Source organism: Sinocyclocheilus grahami, unplaced genomic scaffold (genome assembly GCF_001515645.1).
Source record: "Sinocyclocheilus grahami isolate Dianchi unplaced genomic scaffold, SAMN03320097.WGS_v1.1 scaffold1670.1, whole genome shotgun sequence".
NCBI classification, from domain to species: Eukaryota; Metazoa; Chordata; class Actinopteri; order Cypriniformes; family Cyprinidae; genus Sinocyclocheilus; species Sinocyclocheilus grahami.
The window spans coordinates 120,986-131,577 of NW_015506849.1; the positions used below are offsets into that span (position 1 = coordinate 120,986).

Sequence of the window (10,592 nt, forward strand, 5' to 3'; positions counted from 1 at the left end):
AGGTTGAGTCCCACACCACGCCTAAATAAGTGGTTCTCTGTAGTGGAGAAAGAACACTCTTCTTGGCGTTTAATCTTAACTCCAGCTCTCTTATATGGGCGAGGACGACATCTCGATTACGAGCCGCCAACTACTCCGATCGAGCTAGTATCAACCAATCATCGATGTAATTGAGTATGCGGATGCCCTGGAGTCGCAAAGGAGCCAGAGCTGCATCCACACACTTGAAAGTGTGGGGTGAGAGTGACAGTCCAAAGGGAAGAACTCGATTTTGGTATGCTTCGCCCCCGAAAGCAAACCTCGGACTGTATTTGAGATATTATCTGCTTGATAGTGAGCATCTTGAACCGAAGCCGTTTGATAGCGCGGTTCAGAAGACGGAACGATGAAGTAACAACTGTAAAACCCAGACACGAGGAGGAACACGTTCTATGGCCCCCTTCCTCAAGAGAGTATCTACTTCTTGTAACGGTCCGCAGATCCGTTTTCGGTCTAGAAGCCCCCGACTTGAGAGCGTCGCCCCGACCCCCAATCTTTCTGTGGAGGGGTGCGGGTTGCAATGCTCTGTTTTTGAGACTGGCGATATGAGGAGCTTGACGGCTTGGGCTGCTCCCGCTCAGCAGCCCCACCCCTGAGCAGGTCAGCCTGGTATGCTTGTAACACCGCCATGGTGTGCAAACATGCGCCAGCCTGACCTTCCGCCGTATAAGCTTTCCCAACCAGACTCGATGTATTTAGCCTAACGGGCCTGGTGGAAAGCTTCGGGGCCTTCAGGGACGATGCTGAGGATGGGGAGAGATAGCTCGCAAGCATCTGCTCCACCACTGGCATCGCCCCATATCCCTTATCATTCAGCCCCATGATGTTCTTTTGAATAATTTGAGACTGTGGGGCTGTAAATACGGGATGAGTACGGTTTCTCCCACGATCTTGACACCTCAGCATGGAGATAGGGGAAAAACAGAAGGCCCCGTCGTGAAGGCTGTGATCTGGATTCAGAAAACGTCCTGTTTCTCGGCTGGCCAAACAATATTTTATTTTGGCGACTGCACGAATCACACCCCATAATTAATTTTAGGACGAGCGTCCTGTTTCTCGGCTGGCCAAACGATATTTTATTTTGGCTACTGCCCGAATCACACCTCATACGCGAGGGACTGCGGTGGCGAGTCCACAGTCTCCTCTGTCTCGACACTCATCACATCCACCTCCTCGGAGGAAGATAGATGAAGCGTCTGGCTCTCTCTCTCTGGGGGGGGGGGGTGAAGAAACCGCAGCGCGGGCTTCCGAACACTGAGAGAGAACCACGGATCTAACGGGTAAGGACCGAGAAAAGGACGAGCCCGTCTCAGATCCCTCCGCTAAATCCACCTGCGATCCCCACGACAACAGTCTACGCCGTGCCTCGGCAACAGCGGGACCGCTGCCAGCGGGATCGCGAGCCTGGCCGCTCTCATCAAACACAGCCATGCGAGAGCGGAGCATACAGCGGAGCATACATGACAATCAGCTCCTCGAAAGCTGACCGTGCATGCTCCGCTCCTAAACAAACAACACACAGATCGTGTGTATCCCCCGCTGCTAGATAGTGTGGGCAGGGAGGCACACAACGTCTGTAATGCCGTTTGCTCGCCATAGATATTAGTTTAGACTTTGACATATTCTTTTGAATGCTTGTGGACTGACAGACAACAGTAAATAGACTGACACATACACAGAGCGCTACTGAAGAGCAGAAGCTAACTTGCGCTCTGCCCGACGCGCTTTTATACTTCCTGGCACTCACGTCACCCCGCTCATGACGTCTCGCTGCTCCATTGGACTGATTTTACACGTGCTTCAGAACGCGGTCACGCAGGGGCGTTCCCAAAGCGAATCTCGACGCAGGGGAACTTTACAGCAGAATTTTTTTTTACAGCCTGGTACAAAAAGTGCTTTTGGTCTATATAGGTAATTTGGCCCTTCATGACAACTGTGGGGGGGGGGGATCCTTCTGAGTTATACATTTTTTTTATAACTCATCCATTTAAATTATATTAAGCTTTAAAGTTTTGCATAATTAATAATTAATTGGCCACCACTTGAGTGACAGATGGACTGTCGCTCTGCTCCAGAGTGTGAAACTCGCTAGACTGTGAAACTTAAAAAAATGGCTTTAAAGATTTGTATTTGTCCAAAAAAAATAATTATGGGTAGGACACTGGGAATCTGGCAGTTAGATGTTTTAATTAAAATGATCTCAAAATTTATTTTTACCGCTATTTTGAAGTTATTGTAGGTACTCTGCCTTTGCACTGTCTGCAAAAAGTGAGATGTCACGCTAAGGCAAAATGCAGTAGCTTCCACATTATATACAATATTTGGGTGCTGATCACCATTTACAGAATCATTATAGTAACATCTGTATAAAATCTAGTGATCATTGGCTAGGCTATATCATATAGTAATGTAATTTAAAAAAAAATTCTGACCGTAACAACCAGACAAAAAGTTAAAAGTGAGTGGATACCATTTGCAACCAATTTATTGCAATGTTCGCTAGCATTAAAGGATGCAAGACATACTTAGCCTATTGTTTTTACATCTAACTGAATGAAAATAGCTTAACCTAAGAAAGACTTGTGGATTGATGTGAAAGCCAGCAGGAATAATGCTCAGAATGATTGTGAATTAAACATATCTGATGACGTTCATTGCAAAGTTTTTTATCAAGTTACAAGAAAAGGTAGGAAACGGATTTAATTGCGAACAGTAACTGATTTTTATGTGATACGCTGTCATGGCATTCGCCTCCTCACACGTGCAGAAGTGGGCAGCCCTAGACTGAGAGCTGGCATCTGCATTATAAAAAGAAAAAAAAACTTTAAAGATTACTTACGATTAATTATTGTTGCCAAGTTATCTAGTCGTTGCTTGTTTACAGTGCTTTGTGAGATGGAGCAGTTTGTTAGATCGCGATCTGTCTAATTTGTTTGTCTAAAGAAGTGCCGACTGATGTATGAAAGTACACAAGTCACACCGTAATTTAAACACGGCAGACTTTAATGGACATTAAAACAAAGGTAGAATACCGTACAACTCCAGGCTGGCACAGTAATATTGACGAACGGCTAAACAAATGCAGAGCACCGTAACTTAATTTGAGCGATCTAAAACAAAGTCAAAGAGCGGTAACAGATGATACTGTGTTCTGCCTTGGTTTCTCCTGGGCTTTTCTCCAAGATATTATACACATGATAAAGCAGGTCATATATGTCCCAAAATTATCAATAACTCATTTCGACCAAAAACGAAGTTATGGTGTTTTGTCTTTGCACGGCAGCACTGCTGTCACCATAGACGGGCGTAGTTTCAGCAACTAGCTTCACCCACGTCCCGCCTTTTTGCCCATTTTCGATTATCCGGGAGTGACACTTTAGGCTTCAGAAATGCTCTTCTGAAACCTACGAGTGACGTCACGGACACTACGTCCATGTCTATGGGGGAGACAGACAACACACACACAGCTTAGCATTCTGACAGTTTCATTTTGCTCCCATCGAGTTACAAACACAAATAAATGCACAGCCATTTGCACTCTGTATCGAAAACATATATATGGATGCGCTGTTGCACCGCTGAGAACTTATAAGGCTTATTCTGTGGCATTTATATAAGCCTTTTGACAGGTTGTGTCACAGAGCTGTAAAAACGGTTATGCTCACCAAGTGAATAAATCGCGTTTGTGCCGAACTCTTATTACAAGCAAAAACAAACACTCTTCTTCGATCCATGAATGTTTCTCTCAGTTAATGTGCTCAATGTCATCTCACAGACTCTGAAACGTCTGTCATAGCAAATCAACACGCCACGTCACAAATTGTGATGTCAACACAATGTAGATTTTAAACCCGGAAGATGAAAATAGCGCAAAAAAGCTTAAAATTAACCAGTTTTCTCCAACAGTTAAAACTATTGGATGCTAACATTGTCTTCTATGATGTGCAACACAAACACCTCTGCTAAAATCTCAGAAAAAGTAGTCTGGGGTTTCATGACCCTTTAATGCCTTGCTCCATTCACTTCCATCACACGTTCCTCTACAAAAGTTGCATCTACCAAATGTAATATAACAATCGCGTTGCTGTGAATGTGATTTTTGTTTTTATAAACTGAGGGATCATTCAGTATTGTTGTCTGTGGTAATTGAATGCATTCTACTGAGGCATTCTGCTATTGATAGATCTTAAGTTGTATTGAACTTGGAAACTTACATCTACTGTTCTATAGTTCTTTATCTAATAACTATCCTGTAGCTTACTACTAAATGACATGCCAAAAAATATATATTTTGTTTTGATAGTTGAATAACAGTACAGTGTTGAATAAGGTTATTGACTGGTTATGTAGTATGCAAAGACCTTTAAAAAACACAAGTTTAGTCATTTTAAAAGCTTTATATATTAGAACTTATTTATATGTATAATTTTAAATTAATTTAAATGTAAAATTTCATAGTAATTGCCAGTTCATATAATAATTACTTGAATATGAATTATAAATAATTATAATTCATATAAAATAAATATTTCGCCGCAAAATACAGGCAATTTTGTTGCAAAAATTATTTCACTCTAAACTGCTTTAATTTGAAGCAAGAGATACAGGGTGTGTGGCTTTATTGCATTAGATATTTGTCATTTTGCTCACAGCTGATTGGTCCAATTCGGGTTTGTGATCTCTAACCCAGAATAAAACCTGCTCCGGAGCAGGGTTGTTGTGTAAGTGTAAGTTACCTTGGCGATGAAACCCTCTCAAAACCAACCCACCTTCTTGAGCCCAAAATCTCAGAGTTTGCTCAAACTAAACGCAAACTTACCTGGGTAAAAACCGAAACCGGCTTCGTGCAACAGGACTCAGGTGTCAGTTGTGTATGTAAACTCACATTCATCTGTGCATAGACATAACATAAATGTATATAGCTACAGCCAGTGTTGGGCAGTAATGCATTACTTAGTAACGCGTTACTGTGATTTGATTACTTTTTTAGTAATGGAGTAATTTAACGTGTTATAATTTTCAAAATAGTAATTAAGAGTATAGTTACAAGACGAGGTCTCTATACATTACTGCTGTGTTACATTGCTGACAGAATGCAGTGTTTTGTAATCTAGAGATTGTAAAAAGAATGTAGCACACGCACTGTCGAGTCCACTGCCAGTGGATTAGAGACCTGCTCCCGCGAGACCCGACGCAACAGCAGCACGGCAGGCAGATAGACACTCGTGTGTGTGCGGGATGTGGGAGAATAAAATGATTCACAGGATTCACAGGATTGTTATTCATCTATTGCACAAAAGCAACATGAACTAATATAAAATATAAAAGATTAACAGGTGCAAGCATATGCAGTGTTGAGCAATGCAGTGCTGAAATTTGCGTGCTCACAAATCATTCATAACACACGAATTGTAGACATTATGAAAGATTCATTATGCATATATTTATTGTGTCATAACAGAGATTTGTGAGTTTACCATGAACTGAGATGTCTTTTAGAGATTATAAATGCAGCACTCTTTGCTGGCATTCTGCCATGCCAAACCATGCGCGCAGCAGCTGTCATGCTACACTGTTGAGGGAACATGCTGAAGTCACGAGGAAACGTTTAACAGTCTTTAATCAAGAAACACAGGAGATAATCCACAATGGGAGCTTGAGCCAACACACGTAGAGAATGAGTAGACCTGACAAACACAAACTGAACAGTCTAGGACTTTTATACAGGGGATGATTGGGGAACACAGGTGACATCAATGGAACATAATCAAACTAAACGAGGACAGGAATGTGACCAAATAAGGCAAAACAGGAACTGAAACGCATGACAAAACAGGTCCAATCCTGACATTTCGCCCCCTCCCGGAAGATGCGTCCTCGCACCATAGGCAACAACAGAGGGAGGCATAGGTGGGAGCTAGGGAGGAGGCTCAGGAGGAGGACGGACACCTGAGAGGTGGCCGGCAGACCGAGACCAGGGAGGCGACGAAGGAGGGAGGAGACAGAGGGGCCCGGAGCCAAGCAGGACCCAGGCCACAGCCATGATGGCGACCCACGGTGGAACCGATGGAGGGAGGAGCCATGGAGGAGGAATGGGGCCGACTCCAGGGGGCCTACCAACGGCGGCGGAGCAGATGGTGGAGGAGCCCGAGGCAGAGACGGAGAGCCAACAAGCCAGGGGGATGCCGAGGATCCGTGGGGCCAGGGTGCAACCGAGGGCTCTGGCGACCGAGGCGGAGATCCGGAGATCCACGGCGGAGCCGAAGCGACTGAGGACCAAGGTGGAGCCGGTGGGACGGAGCGATGAGGTGCACCTGGAGGAGCGGAGTCCTGAGGCGATGGCGGGTCGACGCCCGACCAAGGCAGAGCCAGCCGGAGGGACGAGGGAGCCCGGTGGAGCTGGTGGATCGACGGGTGACGGTGGAGGCGAGGGAGCTAGGAGCCGAGGTGGAGTTCGGGCCTCGGAGGCTGGAGACTGAGGTGAGGGATTCTCCAGCCATGGCAATGCTGGAGGATGGCAGACCCGCGGAGCTTGCACTGTAATGATGGTGGGCTGAGGGCAAGCAGAGGGGCTACCAGACGACAGCAGTAGAGGAGGCAGGAGTGGGTGGCAGGGCGGGCATTTGTGAGCCTCCGGGCATTCAGGGCTGAACTCTGGATCAGGATGGCGCTCTGGAGGAGCGGACACTTGAGGGCGCTTTCGAGGCGCAGTCACTGGAGGGCGCTTTTTTAGGAGCGGGCACTGGAGGGTGCTCTGGACTGGATTCGGGGACTGGAGCCCTCTCCTCTTCGGTGTGGCACATTCACAGCGCCATACTCAGCTCACCCTCAGCCTGCAGGGGGCGGAGTGCCTCTCCACGCTCACACCGTCCGCTCTCGCACCTGGTCTGACGGATTCAGCTCTACGTCCGGGGCGGTCCTCTGCTCAGTCGCTCGGCTTTGCGCTGGCTCGCTGATCGTGGCAGGAAATGGCACTCCGTCAACGGTGGGCTCAGGCTTTAGCTCCGCACAGCGTGGAGATGGTGGGCTGGGCTCTGGGTCCGGAGTGGATCTGACCCGTTTCTCGCCAGAATCCACTCGACAAACGCGCCGAAATCCTCTCGAGGACCATCTTCGGACGATGGCGTTCTGCACTCGATGTTTAGACCGGCATCGTAGAACACACAGAGCGTGTCGTCAGGGTAGCTGGTGGTGCTTGCTAGCAGCTGGAACAGTCTAGTATGGTCCTCGAGAGCTTTGTCCCCCTGCTCCAGCAGGAAGAGGAGGTATTCGGGGCGAAGAAAGGCTCCATGGAAACAAACAACGAACACAACGGGAAAAAAAGATACTGGGAAAAACGAGAAAACAAACGGAGGGGAAAACACGGAGGTAACTGTTTTTGGGTCAGGTCTTCTGTCACGCTAAGCTGTTGAGGGAACATACTGGAGTCACGAGGAAACGTTTAACAGTCTTTAATCAAGAAACACAGGAGATAATCCACAATGGGAGCTTGAGCCAACACACGTAGAGAACGAGTAGACCTGACAAACACAAACTGAACAGTACTTTTATACAGGGGATGATTGGGGAACACAGGTGACATCAATGGAACATAATCAAACTAAACAAGGACAGGAACATGACCAAATAAGGCAAAACAGAAACTGAAACACATGACAAAACAGGTCCAATCCTGACAGCAGTTGCTTGCTTTAGTTACAAATAACAGTGTTCTGTGAATGTTGATGCTTTAATAACAAATATGTATCGGGAGCATGTATGCTGGGATTTCATAAATTTCATGGAGAAAAAAGTAACCTAACTAGTAATGTAACTAATTGCTAATTACTTTTGAAATAAAGTAATCAGAACAGTAACGTGATTAGTTTTAAAAGGAGTAATCAGTAATTTGATTAAATTTTCAGAGTAACTTGCCCAACACTGGCTACAGTTACTTGAAAATGGATTATTGTAATATGACATTTCTAGAACATAGCCTTGAAATTGAGATATGCTAGGCACTTTTCCCCCCTGTGTTTTTATTTTTCCACCACATTAGCCTTATACTTACATGCCAATTTCCATATATTTCTTTTTGATTTGTAAATCAAGTACTTTTATTGTTCTTATTAAAAAGACATTGTGGTATTTGATCTAAGGGCATTTTCTTTGAGTTATTGACTAGTGTGCCAAGCTTAAGAAAGTATGTGGCTTAGGTTCCCTGCTGGAAACCTAATTATTCCTGGGTATTGGTAAGAATTATTTTCCAGCCTATTTCTGGTCTTCTTTCACAAATGTGTTTTGATGAAACCTTAAGTCTTGTCAGTAAACACTAGTGCTGTGTTCAAAATATCGATACGACGATGTATCGTCACAGAGATTTGACGATACGAGTATCGATAAAGCTGGCCCTGTATCGATACTGTGGCACGTGTGCAGCAGTAGACCACGCTTAATTTTACAACGTTTAAAATTTTGTAGAAAAGTGCGAGGTTTCTAAAAAAGAATGAATAGAGCATCTGTTAATAATCTGGCCGCAGAGGAACACAACGTGCATGTTCGGCTAGAGTCGCTTTGAACTCGTGCATCTTCGGAAGCGGAGCTGCGCGGAAAGTTACAAAAAATGTTGTGCACACCGCCACGCGAAACGACGTCGCTCGCACTCAAAGCGAACTTGCTGACGCTCGAGTGTAAATCAGCCATAAATCAGCCTTGAGCGTGTGTGCGTTAGATACAGTGAAGACAGCGCGTTAGTTTAACTCTTCTAATTTTTTTTTTTTATTGTAGAGAGTGTGTTAATTTGTGCAATGATAACCTACCAGCAATGTAATTTATTTTTTAAACATATTAGAATGAGTACATTACAACATAAATTTATTAGAACAAGTACATTATTATTTATGGGCTTAAAAACAAGATGCAAACAATCTGAATATTGTACCTGGTGGGGAGTTCACAATGTAAACATGAAACATATGCCATTACCTATATTGTACTGTGGTACAGTTATGGAGGCCCTTCATAATGCAGAGGTCAACTGCCTGCTCTACCAATAGTTAGAAATGGCACTATAGTAAGCAGTGTTTAATAAACAGCTGTTTTTCTAAATTCTGCTGAGGTGAAAATCAGTGCAGTCATGTATCATGATACGTATCGTATCGTGACTTTGCTGGTGATACACAGCCCTAGTAAACACAAGATAAATAAAGTAGGTGTGGATGTGTTCACTGTAAAAAGAAATTAGTTGAACTTACTTGGAAAACCTGTGGAAACTGATTGCCTCAAATTTCTCAAGCAAGTAGGTTTATCATTTTTGAGTTAATAAAACTTACTGTAACTTTGTATAGGTAACTTGTGTAAATGTATAGGCTACCAGAAAACCTATTGTTAGCATAACAATAGGGCATTTATTTGTTTAAAACAATGTTACTTCAAGTCATTATTTTTTAGGCATGCTATCAAATCAACAATTTAACACTGTAAGAAAAACTGCACATACTGCACTCAGGAAATAAATAGAAAAAAAAAACATCAACATCCATTTTATGACACCTTGTAAATCTAGATTTACCATTTTCTAAATCAATAATGATCAATCATGAACAATTACACTGAAAAATGCTCCATCACGCCACAATGACATCTTTCTACATCAGAAGATTTTTCAGAGATTGCATTCTAGGTTCAGCCATTGAAAGAAATCAAAGGTGTCCTTCAGTACTGGAGGATACTATAATTTCATAGCATAAATCCAAGTCCAAAGAGCAGGCATATCAGACTCCTTGTTACCTAATTTCTATTTTCTTTCATCACATTATTTTTCTTACTCTTATTTAAAAAGGGTTCACCCAAAAATGAAAATTCATTAATTACTCTCTCATGTCGTTTCAAACCAGTAAGACCTTCATTCATCTTCGAAACACAAATTAAGATATTTTTGATGAAATCTGAGAATGACAGAATTTAAATTTTTGAGTGAACTAACCCTTTAAGTATTTTTTTCTCTTCTTTCCAACGCTGTTCTTTTATTATACATTCCCTTTCCTTTTTTCCTTGGAAGTTTTTTTTTCTTCACTTTTTTTATTCCTTTCTATCTTATATTGTTTCTGTGTCCTGATTTTTTTCTTGCCAGGTCTCAAGAATTGTCTGCATTACACTAAATAACCAGAAAATAACAGACAAAATTACTTACAAAACATGTCTTGTAAAATCAGTTAGGTCCTTTTCAAGGAAGCGTGGAAGGCCGTGGAGAACTGCTGTTCATCGCCTACTAATGTCAGATGTCTGTACAATTATTAAAAAAACTCATATTTAATATCACTCAAAGCACAAGCATTCAGCATAACATACAGTGGTGTGAAAAGTGTTGGCCCCCATCCTGATTTCTTATTTTTTTTGCACGTTTGTCACACTTTAATGTTTCAGATCATCAAACAAATTTAAATATTACACAAAGATAATGCAAGTAAATACAAAATGCAGTTTTTAAATGATGATTTCATTTATTAAGGGAAAAAAGCTGTCCAAACCTACGTGGCCCTATGTGAAAAATGAATTGCCCCCTCCTGTTAAAT

General features: G+C 43.0%; 1 protein-coding gene across 1 annotated transcript in view; it reads left to right on the top strand.

Annotated features, from left to right (window-relative positions):
• LOC107571930 (cGMP-specific 3',5'-cyclic phosphodiesterase-like) overlaps window positions 1-10,592 on the top strand; it is a 40,488-nt gene that overhangs the window by 8,866 nt on the left and 21,030 nt on the right. The gene's annotated exons all lie outside the window — the stretch shown is intronic.